We start from the raw sequence: 7,275 nt of genomic DNA on the forward strand, positions 1-7,275 counted from the left end.
GTGGAGCAGCCAGGTCTCCAACCCGTGGCCACATGGGATGCCGGTGCTTCAGGCCAGGGCTTTAACCTGCTGTGCCACAGCGCCGGCCCCTCACATAAATTAATCTTTTTTAAAAGTTAAAATTACCTGTGCTTTGGACAAAATACTATGGCTACACAAGTCCAGGGTTGGCATCCCATATGGGCGCAGATTCGAGTCCCAGCTGTTCCACTTCCGATCCAGCTCTCTGCTATGGCCTGGGAAAGGAGTAGAAGATGGGCCAAGTCCTTGGGCCCCTGCACCCACGTGGGAGACCTGGAAGAAGCTCCTGGCTCCTGGCTTCAGCCTGGCCCAGCCAGGCTCCATGGGTGTCACCGCTGGGGGGGGCTCCGAGTCGCCCTCCCTGGCACAGCAGAGCCAGCCCCGCCCCCGCAGGCTCCTCTGGGTGCCCCCAGGTGCTGCATCTGCCTGTGACCCGGTGATCGGCAGTTTCCTGGAGAGACAGGAGTGAGTCAGGCATTGCTCAGCCAGAGCCGGGAAGATGGTGCAGGTGTGTGGGGTGGGGACGAAGCCACGTGGCTCTGCCCACTGCGGATGATTGACAGCGCTGCCGATGGGGCCTGGAGCCAGGGGCCAACTCTGAGGCACACGCCATGGAATTCATGAGATGTTTACCGCCCAGGCACCACGTGGCATGGCTGTGGCTCGGAGCGGAGGCCGCTGGGGCAAGCGTGCTTCTGGGCTTTTGGCTCCTTGCCGGCTGTGTGACTCTGGGCGAATGACTTAACCTCTCTGAACTTTGCGCTCCTGGTTGGTGGGACGGGAGAAAGCGTGTATCCCAGGGTGGAGTCCTGCCGTGAAGGGGGCAGACTGTACAAGGAGCTGCTGGGCCCGGTGCCAGGCACCCAGCAAACCGGGGCGGGGTGGCCAGCCCAGAGCCAAGGGCAGCTGTGTTTGGATCCGTGGTCTTGGGTTTTCCGCATGGCCACCCAAGGAGACTTTTGCCTACCTTTTCTCTTTGCTTAAGGTTGTTAGTTATTTGAACGGCAGGGTGACAAAGAGGAAGAGACCCAGACCTTCCATCCACGGGCTCAAGCCTCCAAATGGCCACGACGGCCAGGGCTGGTCCAGGCCAAAGCCTGGGGCCCAGAATTCCATCCGGGTCTCCCGTGTGGGTGCAGGGACCAAGCACTTGGGCCATCTTCCGCTGCCTTCCCAGGCATATTAGCAGGGAGCTGGATGGGAAGTGGAGCAGCCGGGACTCAGGTCCTTAACCCACTGTGCCACAGCGCCGGCCCCTTCTTGCCCACTTTTTCTGGACGATAAACCTTTGTCTGAGCTGCAGCTGGACGCATGGGGAGTCAGGCTGCAGGGAGCCCTGACTGACAAGGCAGGTGTGTGGGTGTCCCCTGTTTGCCCCTGTGGTGTGCCAGCGGCCGCTCCCCTGAGACTCCGGCTGAGACAAGCAGGGGCAAGCGTCCATCAGGCCTGGGGCAGGAGAAGGGCTGGGCTCCCCGTGCCCCGAGGGTGTCGCCGGCACCCGAGACTCGGGCGCCCCCAGGATTCCAGCCTTGACAGCCCTGCAGGGGCGCAGGGAAACCCCCCACGGAGCCACGACCCTGAAGCAGAGCTGTCTGGGAAGAGCTGAGGCCGGCGTTAGGGAGATTGGGGTCCTTTTCTGGAACCTTCTTGGGTCTGCAAATGCGAGACAGCAGCCTGGGAGGCTGCAGGTCGTGTGAAGTAGCTGCCTCTCGCTCAGAAACGACAGCTGCCCGGGGCGGTTCCCAGGGCTCCGGCGAGCAGGGAGCGGGGCGGGGCGGCACCGTTCAGAAAGAAGTTCTGACCTGCGGATCCCCGCCCCACAGGGCGCTCGGCGGCGGCCCCGCCATCAGATTTATTTATTTTCATCTGGCTGCATTTTGATTCCATTGACACATTCCTGAAGGGATTTGAGCAGCACACTGATGGTTAAACAGCAGAAGAATAAAGACGCGTATGACCACGAGGATCAAACACTGCACGTGGTGGAGCTTGGAATTACGCTCTGAGCTTCCCAGCAGCCAGTGTGAGGAGGGGAAGTCAGCGCCCCAGTCCTCCCTGCCAGAGAGCAGGCAGCCAAGGTGATCCCCACCGTACGGGGGCCTTTAGAGGGACCCAGACCCCCAGCACCCTCGGCCACCTTGTTGGGAAACCCGTGAGAGATTTCCCATGGCTGAGCCTGTCTGCTCACCTGTAGGACGGGAGTGAGGCTGCCTTCCGGGTCCGTCGAGGACCGAAGCCGTGCCCTGCAGACCGTAGCACCTGACCAGCACTGATTCTTCCGTTTCCTTCAGGTGCCCCAGCCACCCTTCTCCAGGCAGCTGGTGGACCTCGCACCTGTTTCATGAGGGCACAAAGTTCCCTACGTGTGCCTGGCCCAGGGGCTGACTTTGGGAGAGGGGTGGAGCCTGCTTCCGTAACGCTCACAGCCGAGCGGAGAAGCGAGGCAGAGCCACGTGCCGGGCGCAAGCACGAGGACGGCACAGTAACCGCAATCAGTCACATAAAAAAAAAAAAAAGATGCTATTTATTTGAAAGGCAGAGAGAAGGAGAGAGAGACAGAGAGACAGAGAGAGAGAGAGAGAGAGAGGTCTTCTAACAACTGGTTCACTCCCTAGATGGCTGCAACACACAGAGCTGGGCCGGGACAAAGCCAGTGCCGGGAGCTCCTTCCAGGTCTCCCACGTGGGTGCAGGGGCCATCTTCCACTGCTTTCCCAGGCCACAGCAGAGAGCTGGATCGGAATTGGAGCAGCCAGGACTCAAACCAGAGCCTATATGGGATGCCGGCACTGCAGCCGGCGGCTTTACCTGCTACGCCACAGCTCCGTTCCCTAGTCAATGGTCATTTAAACAAAGGGGGGGGGGGGGTGAGAATGGGAAGCGGTGTTTTTAACCTGATGAAGAAGTCCCTGGGGCCGGAGATGACTTTGGTGCGATCGCTTTCAAAACCAGTCTCCTGCTACTTACGCAGCAAAGTTGAAAACAGGCTAATCCTCTGCCTAGCGGTGCCGGCACACCAGGTTCTAGTCCTGGTCGGGGTGCCAGATTCTGTCCCGGTTGCTCCTCTTCCAGGTCAGCTCTCTGCTATGGCCCAGGAAGGCAGTGGAGGATGGCCCAAGTGCTTGGGCCCTGCACCCGCATGGGAGACCAGAAGCACCTGGCTCTTGCCTTCGGATCAGCGCGGTGCGCCGGCCGCGGCGGCCATTGGAGGGTGAACCAACAGCAAAAAGGAAGACCTTTCTCTCTGTCTCTCTCTCTTTCTCTCTCTCACTGTCCACTCTGTCAAAAAAATAAAAATAAAAATAAAATAAAAAGTTGAAAACAGCCTAAGGCCGTGCCAGAAATTCCACTCCTGGGGTGGGGTGAGGTGGGGGGGAGCCTCCAGACACTGGGGAGCCGTGCTGGGGAGGAGTGAATCCGCAGAGCCGCCCCGGTTGGCTCATCCAGAACGGACGCCAACGCCCCCTCCCCAGCAGCCATGGCCCTGTTCTGGACCCCGGGGGGGGGGGGGGTGTCAGCGAGGAGCAACCACGCACAGCCTGTGGCGCCCACGTCGCCAGGACGAACTCACGCAAACTCGGTGCTGAGTGAAAGAAGCCTCAAGGGGACAGAGAGCCTCGGGGAGGGGTGGGCGCGTGGTGCAGCCGGTAAACCTCCCCTGGGAATGCCTGCGTGACCGCTCTGAGCGCTGGGTGCAGTCCTGGCTCAGCCCCTGATCCCGGCATCCCGCTAACACACACCCTGGAAGGCAGCAGGTGCGGCTCGGGTGGCTGGGTCCCTGGCACCCAGACTCAGCTCCAGGCTCCCAGAATCAGCCCAGCCCCGTCCCAGACAGCGCAGGCTTTGGGGAGCGAACAAGTGGAAGGGAGATCTCTCTCTCTCTCTCTCTCTCTGCCTCTCTCTCTCTCTCTCTGCCTCTCAAATAAGTTAATCAATAATTTGTGAACAGAGTTTTCATTTACATGAAGACCACAAATGGGCAAAACTAAACAATAAAAGCTGTATGGGGCCAGCGCCGTGGCTTAACAGGCTAATCCTCCGCCTTGCGGCGCCAGCACACCGGGTTCTAGTCCCAGTTGGGGCACCGGATTCTGTCCCGGTTGCCCCTCTTCCAGGCCAGCTCTCTGCTATGGCCCGGGAGTGCAGTGGAGGATGGCCCAAGTGCTTGGGCCCTGCACCCCAAGGGAGACCAGGAGAAGCACCTGGCTCCTGGCTTCGGATCAGCGCGATGCGCTGGCCGCAGCGGCCATTGGAGGGTGAACCAACGGCAAAAAGGAAGACCTTTCTCTCTGTCTCTCACTATCCACTCTGCCTGTCAAAAAATAAAAAAATAAAAGCTGTAAAGAAGAACCAGGGAGCGAGAGCCCAGGCAGTGGCATAATTGTGATTTCCTGGGAGGAGGGGCGTGCAGCCAGGGGCCGTCCCCGGAAGCCTCGAAGCACTGAAGACCCCCCCTGTCTTCCCCGGATTCATTCGTGGAAGACGCCCACATAGGGGACGGCCAGGCCGCGCACTCCAAACACAGCCTGGCCCTGTCCCCAGCCCCGAGTCCTGCCCCCGGGATGACGTCCCCACAGGCACCTGGAGCAGGTGGCCAGGCCAGTCCCGGACGGCAGCTCGGGTGTCCGGCCGGCAGGACCCCAAGCGCCCCGTGGGTCCTGGGGAGCCCCAAGCTTTCCCTGGGGCGGGCTGGCGTCTGAGCCTCCAGCATCCGGGGAGCAGCGACGACCCGTTCAGGCACTGGGGGTGCAGCCGAGACAGACACGGCCTGCTCCCAAGGCCAGCAGGGGCAGACACTGAAGCTCGCTGTGGCCGGATCAGAACGCTCCGCCGGGGACTGCAGAGAGGCCCTGCAAGCAGACGTGCGCCCAGGGAACGCCTCTCAGCACGGCTGAGGACGCCGAAAACTTGGTAACGGCTGCGCGTCCACCAGTAGGGAGCAGCCGCGCGATGCCACAGCCAGAGCGCCCGCCAATAGGGAGCAGCCGCGCGATGACGCCGCCAGAGCCCCAGGTGTAGGTGGGTCCGCACTAGCGCTGGGTCCAGCTGCCTTTTCTTCCACTGCCCTTGGCTCCTGCCCATCAAAGCCTGTTGCCAGGTGTGCGTCTACCAGGAGGGTTTGCACCCATGGTGCACCTGCTCTCCGTGTGTGTGTGTGTGTGTGTTTTACAAACCTGGGTTTTCGCTGCCCCTGGAGAACAGCAGATAATGACAGATCCTGCCTTGTCTCCTCTCGCAGGTGCTCACTCTGGGTCTCGGGCGGAGGCCTTGGGGCTCATCCCTTGGCCGCCGTCCCTCTCCATCCACCCTCAGTCCCTAGGGGAACTGGAGGTGTTGACTTCTAGTCATTTCCTGCCTGGTCTTGTCTCTGATTTCCAGACTCCGTGTCCCACGGCCCTCCAGGGCATCTCGGCACTGACTCACGCTTGACCCGGCTGGAACCCAACTCCCACTCCCCTCGCTGCCCGCCACGGCCCCTCCCCCAGCCTCCGGCTCAGCTGGGGGCAGCTCTGTCCCTCCTAGGGCGCAGGCTCCTGGATTCCTCTTTCCCTTCCACCTTCTCCACCCCGGATCCAGCCCCTCCGCACATCCTGGGGGCTACACCATCCCCAAATGTCCAGAACCTGCCACTTCTCACCTCCCCCACGGCCCCACCCCGGCCCGACCCCCCGTCATCCCTCACCTGTGCCCTCCCTGGTCACACAGCAGTCCCAGCGTTCTGCCCGCACACACCATGGCTGCTCCGTGGCTGCACACACAGGCACACAGACAGAAAGACACTCCAAAAGCCGCCAGCAGCGGGGCCGGGGCCAGGCCAACGCTGGGGCTGGGAACTCCGTCCAGGTCTCCCAGGGGGTGGTAGGCGCCCAAGCACTTGAGCCATCACTGCTCCAGGATCTGCACCCGCAGGAAGCCGGAGTCAGGAGCCAGAGCTGGGATTCGAACCCAGGAATGCAGACGTGGGAAGCAGGCGTCTGAGCGCTCGGGCCCTCCCAGCTCTGTCGACTGACAATGCGCACAGCCAGAGAACTTGGGCTTCTTGGACCTACTGTGTGCAGGAAGTCCCGTGGACCTGTCAGGGCATCAGGCAACAGGAAACAAACAAGCCCCGGCTGAGCTAGGGCAGGTGGGTGGGGTCCTGGCCCACTGCTGCAGGGCGGTGGGACCCGGGGTGGTGTTTACCCTCTCTGAGCTGTGCTGGCCTCGTCTACGGCAGGGGCACGGGGAGAGGGCCCAGCCCACAGGCACACCGGCGAGCACCAGGACCCGAACCCGAGCCTGCCCGGTCTCATGGCCCGGCTCGTATGAATGAGCAGATTCTTCGCTTCACGCCAAAGCAAACAAACAAAAACACAAACAGGATCTGCAACCCGCAAACACTTGGTGCTCATCCCAGAGGGCCAGGCACGCCTCCCCCAGGCTCCCTGCCTGGACCTGCCCAGCGCTGTGACCCAGAGAGGGCCCCGAGGCAGGCGGGGCGGGGCGCACACCAGAGGCCCCAGCACACAGTAGCCAGGTACCTCGGACAGGTTACTCTGCCTCGCTGAGTCCCGATTTTTCCCTCTGTAAAGTGGGTCGCGCCAGCACCACCTGCGTACCTGGCACTGTGTGAGGAGCGGCTGGGATGGCTGCCAAGGGACAGGCAGCTCATGGCCCTCACACGCTGGCCCCAGGCACCTTAGGTTTAAATTCTGGCTCTGCCCTTCCTAGCTGTGTGACCGCTCTGTGCCTCAGTCTCTCCCTCTGTGAAATGGGTATAACTGACCACGGTGAGCTGCTGGGAGGAAGAAATGGGGGAGGGGGCTCACGGCAAGGAGCTGGTGCACGTGAAGTGCAGAGACAGGGGCCCCGCACAGGGAAAAGACCCAGGATGCTGTGCGGTCGCGTGCAGCCCAGCCGGGAGACGGGTCCCACGCCTGCCTGGTGTCGGCCTGTGAGGCCTGGGCCACGGCCTTGGCCTGGGCCATGACCTCTCCCCACCTGTCTTGCCTTCTTTCCTGACACCGCTTGGCGTAATCGGGCACAAGTGCACGGATCCAGGTGTTCATGGCCCAAGGCAGGGGCGGGGGACAAGAGGACTGAGCCCACCCCCGTGGCCAGGTCTCCGGGCCCACAGCCTATCCCAGGGGCCCCTGCCGCGGATTCTGGCATCAGCACCCGTCGGGGCTCCCAGGGGAAGCCCCAGGGCAGAGGGGGACTGGGAGCCCGCGGGACCTGAGCGGGGAGGGGCTGGGCGGCCCGGCACACCGCAGGT

Source organism: Lepus europaeus, chromosome 5, assembly GCF_033115175.1.
Source record: "Lepus europaeus isolate LE1 chromosome 5, mLepTim1.pri, whole genome shotgun sequence".
In the NCBI taxonomy this organism is placed as follows: domain Eukaryota; kingdom Metazoa; phylum Chordata; class Mammalia; order Lagomorpha; family Leporidae; genus Lepus; species Lepus europaeus.